Source organism: Babylonia areolata, chromosome 4 (assembly GCF_041734735.1).
Source record: "Babylonia areolata isolate BAREFJ2019XMU chromosome 4, ASM4173473v1, whole genome shotgun sequence".
Taxonomy (NCBI): Eukaryota; Metazoa; Mollusca; class Gastropoda; order Neogastropoda; family Buccinidae; genus Babylonia; species Babylonia areolata.
The window spans coordinates 10,338,505-10,359,469 of NC_134879.1; positions in this window are offsets into that span (position 1 = coordinate 10,338,505).

The following is a 20,965-nucleotide window of genomic DNA, read 5'->3' on the forward strand; positions in this document are numbered from 1 at the left end:
CAGTTCCAACGGGGAGCCCTGACTGTCAAAAGTGGGGTGGTCCTGGCTGTTCTTCTGGCATTCCCAGGGGAAAGTCCTGGTTGTCTGCTGACGGGTGAGGTCCCAGTTGCTCGTCTGGCTGTTATGTCCGTCCCAGTGACTGTCAAACTGTCGCCTGAACTGCCTCCGAAAGGGGGGTGCCGTGAAACCGGTCACGATTGAACAACGAACATGTAGACTGCTGTTGGTGAGACAACTTCCCGTCGTGGATGCCGGTGAGAAGCAACAGCTTGGGAGTTGTGTGCCTTTATTTCACCGAGAGCAACAGTCCTTGGTTATTGCAGAAAATTTCTTCTCTGTCTCTCTCTCTCAGTCTCTCTTTCTGTCTCTTTGTTCGCTTGATACTGAACTTCCAATCGGTTACTTTTACTTGAAAGGCAGTAGTGCACTATTTCACAGCTGGCTTGCATGTTTGACAGGGAAACTTTTGACTCACTTGTGTAAACAAAGTGAGTCTATGTTTTAACCCGGTGTTCGGTTGTCTGTGTGTGTGTGTGTGTGTCCGTGGTAAACTTTAACATTGACATTTTCTCTGCAAATACTTTGTCAGTTGACACCAAATTAGGCATAAAAATAGGAAAAATTCAGTTCTTTCCAGTCATCTTGTTTAAAACTATATTGCGCCTCTGGGATGGACACAAAAAATTAAAAAATAAAGCTTAATTATATGCAAACTGCATTTACTGTTATATTTATATTTTTTGTATTCTCGAAACTTGGCACTTTGATCTGATATTCTGACCCAACAACAAGAGCAGTCATTATTATCATTTTCTGTTCAAACAGGAACTTTTGCTAAGCATGGAAGGTTTATTTATTTTGCAAACGTTTTGGTGCAGGTAGTAAAAAAGGGAACTTACTCTGTAATTAATGCTAGGGGAGTTAATTTGCTTTAAACTGATCTTTCTCATCTTAAACATTACATTTTGAAATTATACTCAATACATAAAAAGTTTAGATTTTTTTTTTTTTAAGTGTATCACAAATGAGTCTTGAAGGCCTTGCCTCTCTTGTGTATACATAATCCCCCACCCCCCATCAATAGATATTGTGTGTCTCATATCGTGCTTTGGTTGTTCACCGTAGAAACTTTTCTCGCCTAGCTGATTGTCAACGGAATTTATTATACATCAATTTCTTTTTTCAAAGAAATATTACATTTTCTCATGATATAACGTATGATTTTTCACTGTAGTAAATGTTTATCCAGAAAATATCACCATACCTGCTTTTAGTATGATACGAGAAAACATTGTTGGTGGATTGTCGTACTTGAATATTTCCATGTTTTTCAACTGAATGTTTTTATTTACCCGGTCAGCAACAGCTTAATTCCCTTGATGGTATAGTTTATTGTAGTTTGTTTTTATACTTCTTCTACCTTTGTATTCTAGATGTTTACTTTTTGTCAGGAATTTCTTTTCTTTTTAGTAAATAATGGGATGTGTAGTATACAAAAGGAAAAACAATAAGTAGAAACAGGATTCAGATAATGTAAAATGGCAGCTGTTTGTTGGCAGAGCAGAGCTTCTTCACTGAAGATGTTTCTCTTTCAAACAGATTTATTTCAACCACGCATAGAAGTATGACGTAAAAGTGCATTTGGAAAGTGTCATTAGAGGGTGATTGTTTATCTATTGTATCCATATTCTTTATCTACCGTACTTTATATTGTTTGTTTATTGTATCCATATTCTTTAACTATTGTACTTTAAACCAGTACGTTGAAAAATCATATAATGGAATCACCACACTGCATTGCACTTATTCAGCCCAGCATATTACAGCAGACGAAGTGTCGTTTAAAAAAGAAGAAGAAATAAATGAATAAAAACTGGTCTGCTATAATCTGAATGCTTGATTTTACAAACACCTTAACGGATTCGTGTTAAGGAAACAAAAAGAAAAAAAAAGAAGCTCGTCTGAGCTGTTGTAAATTCAACGTTAAAGGACACCTGCGTTCTAATGGTCCATTGCCATTTGATACAGTGTGTCAACAGTGTTCTGGTGAAGAGCCAGGGTCTAAACCAGCCCTGTCCAGGTTTGGTGCATAAAAATTTATTTACTTGAGGGGTTAGCAAGAGAGAGAGACACAGAGAGAGAGAGAGAGAGATGATATATTGATGAAATAACGACGTAACGGTATTCGCCATAATATCAAGTTGTTCTTGGACTGAGATCGGAACCAGTACGAAGAGAGAGAGAGGGAGAGACAGACAGACAGACAGACAGTCAGGCAAATCGACAGACAGAGAGGCATTTTTATATGCTGTTCATGAAGATGTTTCGTGCGTTGTTAATGAATTACACTGCCGCGAGTCTTGTTTGTGAAATTTTATATATATATATATATATATATATATATATATATGTGTGTGTGTGTGTGTGTGTGTGTGTGTGTGTATATCATATATGTGTATATATATATATATACGTGTGTGTGTGTGTGTGTGTGTGTGTGTGTGTGTGTGTTTATATATCATATGTATATATATATATATATATATATATATATATATATATATATATATATATATATGTGTGTGTGTGTGTGTGTGTGTGTGTGTGTGAGCGCCGCACGCTATCACCGAACAAGATTACAACTTCGTACCACTCTCCCCGAGAAGAACACGTCGCCACAGCGCAGCGCCACCCATATGATTTTTTGTTGTTGTGTTGTTGTTTTTTCCCCTGTCTGCAAGTGTATTTGTTTGACAACCAGATATTTCCGCATCATTTTGCCAGAGACTAAACCCTTTTGTTGCTGTGGGTTCTTGTATGAGCGCCAAGTGCATGCTGGTGACGGGACCTCGGTTTCTGGTATCGTATCGTCGAAAAACTGGCACCCAGACCACAACTCAAGGTCTAGTGGAGGGGGGGGCGGGGTTAGATAGAAATCCCGTTCCGTACATGGGACTGGAATCTGTGGACACTCGCTTCTGAATGGTGCACATTACCACTGGGCCCCAGCCATTGCTGCCTGTTGGCGGTCAGCGCTCTCCTGAGCGAGTGCACCGGTCAGTGTGTCGCCACAATGATGAACTTTGGTATGCTCAAAGCAAGGCTATTAATATCAATGAAACAAGATCGTTACAAATGTCACAACTCGATTTTAACTTTAATGATGCATACACTTCTTTTTGTAAGGATAAAACTACCCTTTCAACATAAGGAATTACGATGTGGACCTTTTAAAATCAGGTGTTGACTTATTGACACAAAGTCATCATCCAAGCAAATGGATATTTCTTCTTCTTCTTCTTCTGCGTTCACTCGTATGCACACGAGTGGGCTTTTACGTGTATGATCGTTTTTACCCCGCCATGTAGGCAGCCATACTCCGTTTTCGGGGGGGGGGGGGTATGCTGGGTAGGTTCTTGTTTCCATAACCCACCGAACGCTGACATGGATTACAGGATCTTTAACGTGCGTATTTGATCTTCTGCTTGCATATACACACGAAGCGGGTTCAGGCACTAGCAGGTCTGCACATATGTTGACCTGGGAGATCGTAAAAATCTCCACCCTTTACCCACCAGGCGCCGTCACCGTGATTCGAACCCGGGACCCTCAGATCGAAAGTCCAACGCTTTAACCAATCGGCTATGGCGCCCGCCTAAATGAATATTTGAAATCGGGACTTTTGAAACGAATGCCAATTTTCCATTCAAAGGAACATGCGTCACACGAGTACTTCTTACAACTCTATGATAGTCTGTCATGTCCCTCGAACAACTGAATCATCATGGAACCAAGAACCAAGCCCCGAACAACGTGACCAAACGGGCTTTTGCTGACCGTTCAACCCAGCTCCACGTCTGTGCATGGTCGTGAGTGGACACAGCGCCGCACAGTGAAATGATGATGATGGTGATGATATGAGTACTTATAAAGCGCCTATCCTTACCCGGAGACCAAGCTGTAAGCGCTTTACAAACACGGAGTCATTTGCACAATAGGCTGCCTATTGAGCCGACTGATAGCTCCCATTTGGGCGCTCATCATTCGTTTCCGATGCCGTTCAATCATGTTTCAGTCACACACACACATGTACACTCATACAGGCAGGTAAAACTTTACGTGTATGACCGTTATCTCTATTTACCCCGCCATGTAGGTAGCCATACTCCATTTTCGGGGATGTGCATACTTGGTATGTTGTTGTTTCCATAACCCACCGCACATGGATTATATGATTTTTAACGTGCGTATTTTGATCTTCTGCATACGTATACACACGAAGGGGGTTAAGGCACTAACAGGTCCGCACATATGTTGACTTGGGAGATCGGAAAAAATCTCCACCCTTTATCCACCAGGCGCTGTTACCGAGATTCGATCCCAGGATCCTCAGATTGAAAGTCCAACGCTTTTACCACTCGGCTATTGCACAGTGCCTGTAGCTGGACCGATGGGAAAGTGGGCACGCGGCACGTGGTGTGAGGAGGAAGTGGGGAGTTAAATCTGTAGGAGTGGTGTGTGTGTGTGTGTGTGTGTGTGTGTGTGTGTGTGTGAAAGGCAGGGTGTTTGAAGTGGAGGGAATGGGGTTCGGTTGTGATAAGACTGTCCTTAACTTCATGCCTGCCTGTCTGTTTCTGACTGGAACCTTTTGCTCCTGGAGGGGGTGACCCAAACGACACAGGTCAAAGCTTAGTGGACAGAGAGTTGTCAGACAGCCCCTCGGGGTTAAGAGGTCACACAGCAACCACACTCCTGCTGTCACAGAAAGCCAGTCCAGAGGCCAGTCACTGGCAGTGGAGGTCTGTTGTGCCACAGGGCACCAACAGGATTAAGTGAACAAAATCAGTCAGTATTTATCTTTGAAAAAACGAAGCTCCGGTTTGAAAATTCTAGCACGTGTTTGTGGGACCGTTTTTCTCTTATGCACAATCGCCACCAGAACATTCCAAAAGAACAAAGTGTACATACTCTTCGAAATTACTATACATTTACAAATTATAAGGTGTTCAGTCTTGGAGAGAGAGAGAGAGAGTTGTGTTCAGTCTTTCAGAGACACTGACACTTTTTTTTTTTTAATTGGCAAATAGCGTTTAACAGTTCTACTGCCAAGGGGGATAATTCAGCTTGTGTTTGCGACAAATGAAAAGATAGCAAGAAATAATAAAGGGAAATAACAACTTTAGTACACATTCAAAACCCAGAAACATTCTTACAATCTCACACAAAACCTTAATAAACATTCATAAGTAATCCATACTACTCATGTATGACAATTAACTGACATAAAAATATGGACATCCGACCATCCAACTGGTTAGCTAACTTCGTTTTGGTTGTGTATCTATCTATTACTATATTATCTTGCATTTTTCTTTATCACATTACAATCATATCAACATTATATTGAGGCTAATCTTTTCCTTTTGATATCATATGCTTCTGTGATATATTTTGCGAATGAAAATATAAGGTCTTCATTATCTGATGAAAGAATAGCTAATATATCCTGTCTACATGCAAACAGGTGTATAAAAAAAGTTTACAGTTATTTCGAATAGTATAATATTCCTTACAAGCAAAGACAAAATGAACCTCAGTTTCAGAATTCTAGTGACACATTTGACATAAATCATCACTATCACTGTTTTCAACGAACCATGTTTTTTACATTAGCCCAAGAGTTCTTGGCTCCAGATCGGGCCATTTGTTTGCAATTACTGAGATGTATCTATCTTTCAGGTTGGAAAATGTTTTTGAAAGAGAAGTACCAACTATATTTTGTATTTTCTGCTATGTCTGAATGCCAGTTTTGTATATATGTATTAAGAAGGTGGTCCTTAAATTCTGAAATAAATGCAATGCCACTCCCGACTTTTTGGCTGATCCAAACAATTCCAAAACCGTTTTCCACTAGGACATTTTTTACACTGTCTATCCAGTGTTTTTTTCCTTCTTCATGTTGCTGTAACAACATATCGTAAGCTTGTTTACACAGTGTTGTTGGCGGTAATTTTGTACGCTGTAAACAAGATCTGATGCACTTAATAATTGTACGAATTCTTAGCAGATATCTACCAGTTTCGCCGTATGCTACTTTGTTAGATGAGTGGAGATGCATGTTTAAAAAAAAAACACGTTATATTACAAATGTGTGAATGACTTCCATCTGCTTATTGTCATATGTACCCCAAATGTCTCCTGCATATGTGAGCATCGGCTCTATGTCTTTGAGAGAGAGAGAGAGGGGGGGGGGAGGGGGGGGATCAAAGGAGTTGGAACAACTGCGACAAGCAACCGTGTTCTTTTTAGATTGGAGACGCCATTTGAACAGAAAAGTGTTGGCACGAACACGAAAAAAGACTATCAAAGACAATTAACAGCCGACAATGGGCGTCACGTCCGCGCGATGACTTCAGATCAGACACACACACCGACTGCACTCCCGGTGACACCTACTTCAAAGACACATCCAAGAAGCGAACAGATCTGTGTGATTCCTCTGCCATCGAACACGCTGCATGATAGCATCCCCACAACTAGGACAGCAGTTCAGCTCATTTACAAAGAGGTGTCAAGGAGTGCAAACTGATCCATATACGCTACGCTACATCTCCATTAAAACAAAACAAACAAAAACGCTGATGTCAGAATAACGCACAAACCCGACGCACTTGTCAAGGCCTTGACAGCCTGTCTCAGTTTTCTGTAAAACATTAACATCAGCTGAAAAAAACAACAAACAAAAAACACCTTTCCCTCTGACCATCCATCACACAGCTTTCTTGGCACGATTTCATGAAGCCGACGCAACCAGTTTGTTAGAAGATTAATCCCGTTATTAATATTTCAAGGGAAAAAAGGTGAGAAAAACGGGGGGTACCCGTTATGCCGCCGTCCCGCTATGCCGCCGTCCCGCTATTCGATGATTTTTGAACAAGCTTTTCTCGGCTGTTAATCTTAGTAAAATTTGGATCAAAGCTCGGGGGCTATGATGTCTACCGAATGTATGAGTTGAGACCCATTTGCGCCATTTGTGACGTCACAGTGGCGCAAATTGCCAAAATTTTGATCACTAATATCTCCGCTGTTTATCAACGGATTTCCTCCAAATTTCAGTTACGTGTTCATTATACTAGGGACTATAAACGGTATAAGTAATAAGCTCACGATGACGTTAATCATGTTCTATTTTTAGAATGCGCAGTTCTCTACGCAAACAAGCTTTTCTCATTTGTTTATGAACCGATCTTTACGAAATTTGAAACAAAGGTCGTAGCCTATGAGGATTCGCGAATGCATACGTTTGGACCCAGTTGCGCCATTTGTGACGTTACTGTGATCCAAATGTCAAATAAAAAGGGAGAAGTATGGCTTGCCCATCTTGTTTTGTCTTTTTTGTGACAAAAGACAATCCGTAAACGGGTCGGCACAACGGGTCGAACTAATCCCCCTTCCAGTCTCGTGTGTGTGTGTGTGTGTGTGTGTGAGAGAGAGAGAGAGAGAGAGCCGGAGAGCGTAAAAGTTTTCTCCTTTTTTTACTCCAGTATAGTTGAACAAGTGAGCAAAACTCAAAACAACTACACCGAAATTCACGTGACATTCGTGCCAGCATGTATCCTGAGTTCTTTTTAAAACTCACTCGGCCCTCCCTCTCCCCGCCTCCCGCTTGCACCAATCACCACAGCCAGCCATGCGACTTTTGGAGAAAATAAAATAGAATTTAAAAAAAAAGCTCACACCAGCCCGCCCACCAAAAACCCGAAACATCCAAGGTACCTGCAGCACGTGCTACACAACATTCCTCCTACACGATGCCCGCAATCACCGAACAGAGGCTGTGGTGTGGTGGTGTGTGTGTGTGTGTGTGTGCAGCGAGAACGAGGACATACATAATCAACCCAAGTATGTGACACAAGAGTAAGAGCAAATATAAATATAAGAGCAAATGAGTTATTTGAAGATTCACAACATTCAAATACAACCATTACAGACTGTATATGTTATTACAATGACTTAGAATGCAATAGACAGTATTTCACCGTAAAGCGTTTATCGTAGTTTTACACACAAATTACATAGGTGAAAAGGTTCAATATCAGTAACGCAAAAATCAGTCTCTCAATAAGAGGAGAGAAAAAGAAATATTCGTGACAGACAATCAATAACAGATAGATCACAGTATTTCCCCTTCTCCCTTCCTTCCCTCACCCTCCCTTTCAGAGCAACAACAATAATAATTATATAAAAACAATAAAAAGGTTAGGAAATACATATACATATGGAACGAAAACTGCGTGAAGATCACCACGAAACACGGCTGAGAATTATTTCAGGAAAACGCTACCACTCCCATGGAAAGGGTGACACATACCCCCCCCCCCCCCACCCCCCGAAAATGCATGTTTTTCATTGTTCAGCTGAGTTCATTCATTCTTTCGATTCATTTGGTGTCGGACAACTACAATCGTGTTGTTTCCTTGTGTGTGTTTTTGCTGCAGTTCAGTGTGTTCTTGTTGCAGTTCAGTGTGTTCTCGCTGCAGTTCAGTGTGTTCTTGTTGCAGTTCAGTGTGTTCTCGCTGCAGTTCAGTGTGTTCTTGTTGCAGTTCAGGGTGTTCTCGCTGCAGCTCAGTGTGTTCTTGTTGCAGTTCAGAATGTGCAGTTCAGTGTGTTCTTGCTGCAGTTCAATGTGTTCTTCTTGTAGTTCAGTGTGTTCTCGTTGCAGCTCAGTGTGTTCTTGTTGCAGTTCAGTGTGTTCTTCTTGCAGTTCAGTGTGTTCTCTCTGCAGCTCAGTGTGTTCTTGTTGCAGTTCAGTGTGTTCTCGCTGCAGCTCAGTGTGTTCTTCTTGCAGTTCAGAGTGTTCTTGTTGCAGTTCAGTGTGTTCTTGTTGCAGTTCAGTGTTCTTGCTGCAGTTCAGTGTGTTTTTGTTGCAGTTTAGTGTGCGCTTGCTGCAGTTCAGCGTGTTCTTGTTGTAGTTCAGTGTGTGCAGTTCAGTGTGGTCTTACTGTAGTTCAGTGTGTTCTTGTTGCAGTTCAGTGTGTGCAGTTCAGCGTGTTCTTGTTGCAGTTCAGTGTCTGCAGTTCAGTGTGTTCTTGTTGCAGTTCAGTGTGTTCTTGCTGTAGTTCAGTCTGTTCTTGTTGCAGTTCAGTGTTCTTGCTGCAGTTTGATATGTTCTTGCCGCAGTTTAATGTGTGCTTGCTGCAGTTAAGTGTTCTTGTTGCAGTTCAGTGTGTTCTTGCTACAGTTCAGTGTTCTTGCTGCACTTCATCGTATTCTTGTTGCAGTTCAGTGTGCTCTTGCAACAGTTCAGTGTTCCTGCTGCGGTTCATTGTGTTCTTGCTGCAGTTCAGTGATCTTATTGCAGTTCAGTTTGTTCTTGTTGCAGTGTGTTCTTGCTGCAGTTCAGTGTGCTCTTGCTGCAGTTCAGTGATCTTATTGCAGTTCAGTTTGTTCTTGTTGCAGTGTGCTCTTGCTGCAGTTCAGTGTTCTTCTTGCAGTTCAGTGTTCTTGCTGCAGTTCAGTGTGTTTTTGTTGCAGTTTAGTGTGCGCTTGCTGCAGTTCAGCGTGTTCTTGTTGTAGTTCAGTGTGTGCAGTTCAGTGTGGTCTTACTGTAGTTCAGTGTGCTCTTGTTGCAGTTCAGTGTGTGCAGTTCAGCGTGTTCTTGTTGCAGTTCAGTGTCTGCAGTTCAGTGTGTTCTTGTTGCAGTTCAGTGTGTTCTTGCTGTAGTTCAGTGTGTTCTTGTTGCAGTTCAGTGTTCTTGCTGCAGTTTGATATGTTCTTGCCGCAGTTTAATGTGTGCTTGCTGCAGTTCAGTGTTCTTGTTGCAGTTCAATGTGTTCTTGCTACAGTTCAGTGTTCTTGCTGCACTTCAACGTATTCTTGTTGCAGTTCAGTGTGCTCTTGCTACAGTTCAGTGTTCCTGCTGCGGTTCATTGTGTTCTTGCTGCAGTTCAGTGATCTTATTGCAGTTCAGTTTGTTCTTGTTGCAGTGTGTTCTTGCTGCAGTTCAGTGTGCTCTTGCTGCAGTTCAGTGATCTTATTGCAGTTCAGTTTGTTCTTGTTGCAGTGTGCTCTTGCTGCAGTTCAGTGTTCTTCTTGCAGTTCAGTGTTCTTGCTGCAGTTCAGTGTTCTTCTTGCAGTTCAGTGTTCTTGCTGCAGTTTAGTGTGCTCTTGCTACAGTTCAGTGTGCTCTTGCTGCAGTTCAGTGTTCTTCTTGCAGTTCAGTGTTCTTGCTGCAGTTCAGTCCAGTTTGTTCTTGCTGCAGTTCAGTGTGTTCTTCTTGCCGTTCAGTGTTCTTGTTGCAGTTTATTGTTCTTGCTGCAGTTCAGTGTATGTAGTTCAGTGTGCTGTTGCTGCAGTTCAGTGTGTTCTTGCTGCAGTTCAGTGTGTTCTTGCTGCAGTTCAGTGTGTTCTTGCCATACGCTGCCCGCAAACACTTTACTCCATAAGCGTGTGTGTTATTACTATACAGTTCAATGTGAACTCTCTCTTTTTTTCTTTTTCTTTTTTTGCTGCCTCATCGTCTGCACCGTTTCAGCAGCATTACTCCCACGCCGCTCATCTAGATTTCCCCATACACGGCCACACCCGCGTTCGTCCGTCACAGTTCCAGGGTCGGCAGTCCGCAGGGAACCATCGATGTTAGGTCGCCAGGAGGCCATACACCAGAGGAGACCCTGCATTGCTGCTGAGTCACTTCGGTGGTATTCAGTGCTAGTGGTGCCTGTTCTAATTTAACGTAATTAGACAATGACGATGTTGGTTTGGGACTGCGTAACAAGGCTGTACTTTACGCTTCCTATCATAGTGATATCCTGGTGTTAACCAGCCCCGAGAGATATAGACATTTGCAGTGTTGGTCAGGTAATTAGAGCAACACACCCAAAGACGCATCCGTGGTTTGTTCTGAACGTGCCTGTGGAAATAGCTTCGGCGAGTGTTCACGCACTTGCGAACAGACAAGACGACCTCCTTCCAAACAGATCCGATTTCGAGAACAAATTGGATGTTGAACTAAAATGAAATTCAAACTTCGCGGGCTTTTTTTCCCCGCATGTTTTGCAATTTCGTTTCGTTTGTTTTTATTAATTAAACGTGCTCAGGTAAGTCTTTCATTGGTTTTTGCAGTCGGTATGATCTAAGGTGGCTGGTAGAAGTTATTTTTTCCTGTTGATATGCACCCTTCTGCAATTTAGTGAATGTCCGTTTGAAGGTTGTTGCTTCTCGTCTTTCATATGCGTACGGCACAGACATACGTACACACCCACATTACACCAAAGACACGTATACTTACACGCAGACACACACACACACATGCGCGCGCGCGCACACACACACACCAACACAACACAAACACAACACAACGTATGCATTCATGCAATTCTGTCTGTCTGTCTGTCTCTCTCTCTGGGAAATAGATCCTGAAGGAAACAAACAAAAACAAATGTCCTGGTTCAGATTCGATCCCACCAGCTCCTTATTGTTGACCTTTTCACTCAGCAGACCTCGTTTCCCAAACAACCGACAGCCGCTTTCTCGAGGCCTGGCTACAATTCATTGCTTCCAACGTTCATCTCGCTATCGACAATTCTAAACCAAGCAGCGGATTCACTGTAAATTTACTCAAAGCTGAGACGTAGTTGATCATCTTGTGGCAAAAGGGCTTGTGTCTTGGTTCGACGAAGGTTGTGTTGTTCAAGGGGGCGATTCGTAAAACTGAGAAGACATCACGTTTTAAAGGGAGGTACCCGTAAAGTTAACAGCTCATTGCGTCGACAGCTCATTGTTCTATTTTCATTTTTGAAAAGGTGGATTTTGTCCTCCAATTGTAAATTCTTATTTGTGCTATGTTCACTTTTGGAATGCTGAATGGCGACAAACGTCCTTCATTATTGACCACATCCTCTAAACTACATCCTGTATCTATAGCCAGACCGCATCCTCTAAACTACATCCTGTATCTATACCCTGACTATATCCTCTAAACTACATCCTGTATATCCAGACCACATCCTCTACACAGTATCCTGTATCTATACCCAGACTACATCCTCTACACATCCTGTCCACGCAATGAGCTGTCGACGGAATGACATGGACGCCGTTTTAAATACGCGCGAATGTGAGCCTGGCTGATTTGGTAACGTGGCCGTGTACAGTAGATCTTGAACAGAAATAAAGATAAAGCAGGCGATTGAAAAACAACAATAGCACTAAACAGAGATGCGCTTCTCAATTTTACGAAGACGATTCAAGACAAAATGGAGCTTCCCGTTTTGTTTGAGACGATGGGGCCAGAAAGACCGAAGCAGTGATGGCTACAGGGAAGATCACACTGACGAGGAAGAGGACGTCGGGGGAAAAGAAAAGCAGTTTTTTTTCCCCCCGATCAACCTTTAACACTGAGGAAAGAGAACACCGCGAGACAGGGGAATACAAGCAGATGTACGGCTGACCTTTTCGGGGCTCTCTTTTTTTTTTCTTCTGAGTCGCAAGAAGACTCATCCGTCGGAGATGAGTGAGTGAGTGAAGGGTGAGTGGGTGGTTAGGAAAGGCAGGGTGGAAGGTGACCTTCAAACGAGCAGACCATCATCCCCGTTAGGACTTCCTCCTTGATGCCGAACCCCACCCGGGTAGATCCCCTGGCGTCAGTTAACAAGCCCGTTGTTTCTTTTCTTGTTGCATGGCATTTTGGCTTTCCTTCCTTTGGGCAACGCTCCCCCCACCCCCACCCCCCGCTCCCTCCCTCCTTCCGTTCCACCCCTCCACCTCAGCAAGGGTCAATGCCGTATGTTATTATATGGTCGGCAAGCTGTAATTAATAACTGCGGGGCTTTCTTTTCCCCCTCTCTCCTGGAGTGAATTCAGAGAGGTTAGGGGAGGGGGGGGGGAGATGGGAGGAGGGTGGTGATTCTTCAAGGAGAAATAAGAGAATGACAAATCATGGGAAATTCACACACACACACACACACACACACACACACACACACACACACACACAGCTTTAATTTTGCTTCCAGTGTGGTGGTTAATACGAACTTAGCATACGGCTGTGCATCAGTAATACCTCGACAGATGTTAAGGTGTATTATCTTAAATCGTATTTTGAAAGGAGCGAATGACAAATCATGGATATTGTCACACACACACACACACACACACACACACCATCAATCCAGCACTTTTGAAAAAGCTTAAATAACAAAACAAAATTTTCTGGTAAGTGTATAAGCATCTCATTTGAGACCGCGTCAAGTCCTACAGATGTTTTCTTTTTAGGGAGGGATAGTAATGCGTTTTTAACCTCACTGAGTGTGCGTGGAGCATTGATGTATTGACTGTTATCGGGACTTGGATCTGTATAATCACTTTTGCTCTCTCCTTCGGTTCTGCATTTACTCCTTTTAGGCGATAGACCTTCCAATTGCACAGACTCTGAGAACATTTCTACAAATGTTTCTGTTTCTCTGCACTGGACGGAAATTCTCTCTCTTCTATCTTAATTGGGCAAGATGGTAAACTTATTCCTTCTTTCATTTCATTGAATTTTTTCCAAACCTTTTTAGTATCTTTATGATTGAATATCTCATTATTTCAGAATGAGGACCAATATTGTCTTTTAGCCTGTGCAATGACCATGTTACTATAATGGTTTGCCCTTTTCTTTTCAATAAGATTTTCTTGTGACTTGTTTTTCATATAAATTATAAACATTTTTTTTTTATCATTTACTGCTGCTTCACAGGCTGGCGTCCACCAAATACTTCCTAAATGCTTGTTTGGATTACATTTTGGGATTGATATATCGGCAGCTTGTAATATGGTGTCAGTAAAGAAGGAATATAAATGATATATATCCCCAGTGTTTACGGACTCCGTGTTTTTGCAAGCAAGCATACTTTCGAATTTCTCCCAGTCAGCATCTTTATAGTTATACTTCGGGACTTTGTCTTTTTGAAATTCATGTATATCTTTCAGTTTCATTAAAAGTCATGATGATCGGTAGATGATCATTTCCCAGTGTATCTTTGTGCGTTGTCCATTTACATTCTGGATACAACGTAGCAGATATGAAAGAGAGATCAATAGCAGATGCCCTGTGAGATACAATATCAGGGATTCTGATAACGCTGCCATCATTTAAAAGGCTTAAGGAAGAATCAACAACATGTTCTACAAAGCGGTTGCAAGTAACTGATACACAATCTTTGTCCCAAAAAGGTGAATGGGCGTTAAAATCTCCCCCTATGAACCATTTTTCATTATCTTGAACATTATGTAACCATTCCGTATTAAGTTCGTTTGGTCCTCTAGGTAAGTACACAGAGACGACACGAAGAGTAAGGTGATCACTGAATTTAACACGTGCCGCGCATGAATGGAAATCAGGAGTAGAATTAGGTGCTGGTGGAGAGCATAGACTGTACTCTGTCCATTCTTGGATATATATGGCTGCACTAATTTTTGTGACAGTATCAACCTGCTGGTGCAGAGGTGGATAATAATAACGTAGAAGCTTGGGTGATTTATTCTTCTTCACATTTAGGGATTGTAATATAAGCGTTTGGTAATTATAGTTTGCCAAATGTTGGATGAGATATGGCAAATTTGTGGAAATAGATCTAGCGTTCCACTGCATGATCTGGATTGCATGTTTGCAAATGGGGGGCATTGTGAAGGAGGGATATGTACTGGAAAAAAAAATAGATGAAAGAAAATTTATAATGTCTTATGGCACACACAAAACAACAACAACTGCAATAAAAGTAATAGAGTCAACTACTCATACGAATGTTCACAGTTATAAACCGATTTTCAAACAAGAATAAAGAAAGACCAGGAACTAACTAGGAACTAAGAAACTAATAGATAAAATGTTTAACATCAAACTATATAATGAAAAACGTTAACGGCGAAGTGTATAAAAAGTACTCAGCATAGCTGCCTCTGTGGTGATTGAAACAGTCAACTCTGGTTGTGGCGATGACAGTTGACGCAAGTGTCAGAACATAGACCAGTCTGTTAGCATGTCGTATCTGCTGTACCACTCGTGGCGAGGATGGACGGAGTAGTGCTGATGTGGATGAGATCTGTTGGGCCGTGCTGGACGTCTTGGCGCCTCCCACAGTAGATCTCGGACATGACGACCAACGTTGCCGGCGAGTAGACTGGTCCCCCTCCTGTTCAGGTGGACACCGTCCCGGAGATTGTATGTTGTCAGGTTGGTATTTTATTCATATCATATCACTTCATATCATATCATACCATATCATATCGTATCGTATCATATTATATCATATCAATATCAAGGCGTGCAGGCCTGACAAGGCCTTTTGCCCGCTTGAAGTGGGGAAGAAAAAGAGAGCCCCCACATATGTCTGGTGCATTTTTCAACATTGAGTGCGCAATGCTTGAAAAAAATCAATAAATATGTAAATGAGTTTTGTATTTAAAATTTTGTAAATGAATATCAAGATAATTTTAAAATGTATTCACTGTTCCTGCGGAAACAACGTCTTGTGACAAATTATTCCAAACATCTGTTACTCTGTTAGTAAAGAAATGTGCAAATCTGGAAGTTTTTACTGAAACTTTTACTAGTTTGTAGGAATGACCTCTTGTAGCACTGTTCTCATTCAATGTAAACAAAGAGTTTATAGTTCTGCTGTCATATAATCCATGAGTCATTTTATACATCTCTATTAAATCACCACGCAGTCTTCTATATTCTAAACTAGGTAACTGAAGTGCTTGCAACCTATTTTCATAGTCCATATCAGCAAAGCCAATGGTTCTTTGAGTAAATCTCCGTTGAACATTTTTAATACTGTCTATTTCAATATATGTTTCACTAAGCCCGTATTCCAAACAACATTCACATATTCTAAGACTGGCCTGACTAATGACTTAAATAATGGCACCATTATGTCTTTACTTTTACACTGTATATTCCCAACTAACATTCCAGTCAATCTATTGGCTTTTTTAATGGTTTCATTAACATGAACATCAAAATAGAGACCAGAGTCAACAATGACTCCAAGATCTATCTCCGATGAAGTCTTCTGCAAGTCCGTACCATCCATATAATACTTATAATGTGGATTATTTCTGCCTACGTGTAAAACTTTACATTTATTGCTATTAAATTTAATTTGCCATCTACAGTCCAGTGTACTAAATTATCAATACTAACTTGTGGATGACCACAACATCGTTGTTTTTTTTTTTCTGAAGATGAAGAGTACTCGTACAGGGACCGTATCTCGTTCAAGGTGTGGCTCCGTTGTTTTGTAGCTTGGAAGCTGTACGACCTTCCAAGTCTTTTTCCTTCCACACCTTTCATGACGGAATCGTGCAGGATAAGCACTTTCGGTAAATCCTTGTGAACACCAGTGTCCTTTTTGGAACGTTTTGCGTCAGATTGCTTAACATTGACGTCATTCGTGGATTTTTCGTCAGGGGCTGACTTGATGACACTGTTCTGTAGCTTTTAGTGTTTTGGTGTTTCCTTTTCTTCATTGGAGATGATGGTCTTCTCTTTCGATTTGTTTTCTCTGTTTTCTTTGCTTTTTCTGGGCTCGATGGATTCAGTTTTGTTGCTTCAGCGTATGTGAGTTTTGTTGTGGGGCTGGATTCAGTCTGAGTTTCTTTGGTTTCCATAGAAAGAGTTCTTTTTGTCATTTGTTGTTACGTTTCATTTTGGGCCTCCACAGTCTTTTCTAGTGACGAGATACGGGTGCACAGGGTGGTTATAGTCTGATTTAGCTCTAATAAAGCATCGGTTGTATTCAGGCCTACCACGAAGAAATCGCCTCGCCTTTATTTTTTCTTTTTTGTCGTGGTTTGGAGTTCCGTCGTCTTACTCGGCAACCTCGTTTCGGACAGCTTAGGTTTCGTTTCTCCAATTTTCACAGCGCTGCCACCTGCTTTCGTTTGTCTGCCGGTTGCGTGGGTTGTTGCTGAAGTCACGCGAGCACTGCCGCTTCTTGATCTCATCTTCTTTCCATGTAGTTGCGTCAACTTTGCCACAGTAACGTTCAGCTGCTGGTAGTCTCCGCCATTTTGTAATGCCAGCACAATGGAAACAGTCTATTGTAATACCAGTTCATAAACAAGGAAAATGTAAAACAGATAAGAACAGCCACAGGCCAGTTGCGCTAACGTCACATACTGGTAAGCTGATGGAAAGAATACTTTTGAGAAGACTGATGTACTATTGCCATAAAAATAGAATTATCCCAATTAATCAAGCGGGCTTTCAGAGAGGTAGATCTGCAATTGATAATTTGGTTAAACTTACAACACATGTAAAACAGCAATTTGCTAGAAGAAAAAGAGTTCTTGCAACTTTCTTTGATATAAAGAAAGCCTGTGATCAAGTTTGGCATGCAAAGTTACTCTTTAAACTGAAATCTGTTGGCTTTTCAGGGCGTCCCTATAATTATATCAAAGATTTTCTGACTAAAAGACATATACAAGTACGAGTCGGAAATACGTACTCAAATCCTAAGACTCTTCACATGGGATTACTCCAGGGTTCTGTTATTGCCCCTGTTCTATTTAACATCTTGCTGAACGACATAACCCAACATTTATCAAAAGACGTGATCCTAGTGCAATACGCAGATGATATATGTATGTGGATGAATGTAACTATGAAAAGAAATACATCAAAAAGGGCATTAAACTATATCAAGAAAACATACCAAAGAGAAATAGATAAACTGAATAAGTATATTATCGACAATGGTCTTACATTATCAGCAGAAAAAACTCTCATCCTTTTTAACAATGGTAATAATCCAGAAGAGTTACCAACATTTAAAATTGAAAATGAGCCCATTCAGTACAGTGATATTATATTTTTTTAGGCTTAATGCTTACTTCAAAACTAGCTTGGAATGCCCATATTGAATATATAATAAGAAAAGCAAGAAAATGTTTAAACTTGCTCAAAGTTATAAGTAAACAGTACTGAGGACAAGACACAACGATATTGAAACATTTATCATTATCACTTATTCGATCCAAACTATTGTATGGACAAAAAGTCTTTTTCAATGCTCCAAAGTATTTGTTAAAGAAACTTCAAAACATTGAATGTAAAGCATATAGACTTGCTCTTGGCGTACCTTTCCACGCATCAACCCTCGGAACATACAAAGAAATAGAAGAATTACCTTTGGATGAATACCGAAGCCTGGCATGTGCTAAATACGTATTGAGAAGCTCAAAAACTGAAAATTTTGCATCAGAGGAAGTAAGAATTACATCTGAAAACAACTTCCCCAAAAGAGCTAAAACGATATCTTATCTAACGAAATTAATCCAGATAATGTAGATACGCAGAAAACAGTAGGTCCAGGCCCCATTTGGGAGATGAGCTAAGTACAGTTTGATATCAATCATACTGACATTGAAAAAAAAAAAAAATCCAAATATCATGGCAACAGAAGTCCGATTACACCTTCAGAATAGATACCGTGACCACTTACATATTTACACAGACGGCTCACTCCTAGACAATGGCTAAGCAGGTTCAGCTTTCGTTATACCAAAACTGAAAACTGAACTATCATACCATATTGGTAAAGATCGATCAATATTCACAGCTGAACTTATCGCTATTCTTATGGCTTTAAATTATATTCTTGATCTTCCAGTTTGCCTTCTACAAGTCTTATTTTGTGTTGATTCAAAATCTGTATTATATGCTTTAAACTCATCAAATTGTAAGAACAAGTCCAAAATAATAATAGAAATAAGTCACATTGTACATCTTTTGAATTTGAGAGGAACACATATAACTGTTTGTTGGGTTCCTTCTCACCTTGGTCTCCTATATAATGAATGGGCTGACAGGGCTGCAAGAAAAGGTGCGAAACACCAACAGGGAACCACGGAACTTTATGTGCCTTTGTACAAGAGGGGTACCGCTTACTAGAAAAAGCATCATGGAGCAAAGTCAGGGAAGTATACCAGCAAAATGGCAAAGTTTTAAATAAAAGTATAAATGATATTCAACAACCGGAATCTATCAATCAATCAAATACATTCAGTAATTTAATCAGATTAAGGAAAATTCAGGCATTATGAAACAGGATAAAGCTGAACGCTTTTATAACAAAGTTCAGCAGAGATGTTAAATGCATATGTGGAAAATCTGTTTCTAGCAAACACATACTCTTTGAATGTCCGGGTCTGAAATCGTTTTTACCAAACTTCTCGGAAAATTCTTGTGAATGTATTTTTGACAATTTTAAGATGTTATCTGCTGTTGCAGAAGGTTTTGCTGCATAGTCCAATTGGACATTTGTTATAGTTGTTACAGTTGTTTGATGTTAGCGTTTCCTTCTATATGCCTATGTCTCCCCTTTTAATGTTTTATTTTTTTCCAATGCTCTGTATCTTTCCCCACCACACACACATATGCGCACACGCGCGTACACACAACACACACACACACACACTATTCTTCACCCTCTGCCCAATACTGTTCCAACAACCACGCCCCGCACTTCACCCCCCACGCCCCCCACACCCTCCACCCTCCTGCTGCACCCCCCCTCCCCCGCGCCCCCCAGTCGTCTGACACCTCCATTCCTCACTTCTGGTCACCCACATCAATATCACACGACCCATTAACAAAGCACAGTTTGTAACCACATGCTACAAATACTGCATAATTACCATCAGCACACAAAAAAATCACACCAATGTTGACGGACAAAAAAGAGTATTGTTGGGCACAGGTTTGAGGCTCAGTGGTTGACGAGAGACTCTGTGAGGGTTGATGGGTGCGTGAAAACATGAACACGGCTGTCGTCCATATGCAAATGAAGTTAAAGTAGTCATTTTTTGCCCTGCAGTATGCATTTGGGAGCCATGTGCTTGAAAATGATAAATGGTACATTGTGCGTACTGATGTGTGTGTGTGTGTGTGTGTGTGTGTGTGTTTTATTGATACACTTGTGTGGATCAATTTGCTTACATTTCGTGGCAAAACGACTATGTCGTCTGCTGTATGTAAGGGATGCAACTTTCGTGATAACAGTAACGATTTACCGTCACATTTGCAAGTTGACTGGTCCTTACACTATAGCAGCAAATGGGGTTGATTCCTAAACATCCTCTGTTTTTCTCTGCGTTTACCCTGTGAAGAGTCATTGCATAGGGCGTTCATGTGGCGTGTCATGGGCACGTTGAATCTGGGAAGCCCATCCCTCTTCAGATGGGATTTTCTTGCTGGTTTACTCCCCACACGCGACAGTTGGTTACACAGTCACCAGCAGCAAAGGAGAGTCTCTGTCCTTTCACCAGTAACGAATTACTCCATTTCAGGCAGTCTGATTGGTCCTTACAGTAGTAGGGAATCACTTTGGCACGGAATCTGATTGATCCTGATTACTCATGCACAGGCTATTTGACTGGTTGTCTTTTGCACAGAGTGCAAACACTGTGCGCTGGTTCTTGACGTACGCAATGTCGTTTGAAGCAGAAACAAATCTTGAAGACCTGAATGGAAAAGCTGGAATCGATAGAATGCTCGTGATGTGGAAACCGTTCGAACGACTGCGATCGTCTTACTGGCAAGGTGTTTTTATTCTGTTTGTTGATTCGATATCCAATGCCAGCGAGTTTGCAGAAAATCGTATCTGTGCAATGTGTGTGTGTGTGTGTGTGTGTGTGTGTGTGTGTGTGTGTGTGTGTGTGTGTGTGTGTTTTGAATCATATGTAATGATACTCTAAAAATATGAAAAACTCATTCGCCAAGTCAAGCCATACCGAATCTTGAAGACAAAATAGCACTTTGCGTGCAAGGTTCCACCGACGCCTTTCACACTCCCCCCCTCCTCTAGAGAGAGAGAAAGAGAGAGAGAGGGAGAGAGCACATGACAGTGTGCAGGGCTCACGTGAGGGGTCGTTGACATGGAGCCGTCTGCAATAGTGTGGAGGCTGGTAGGGA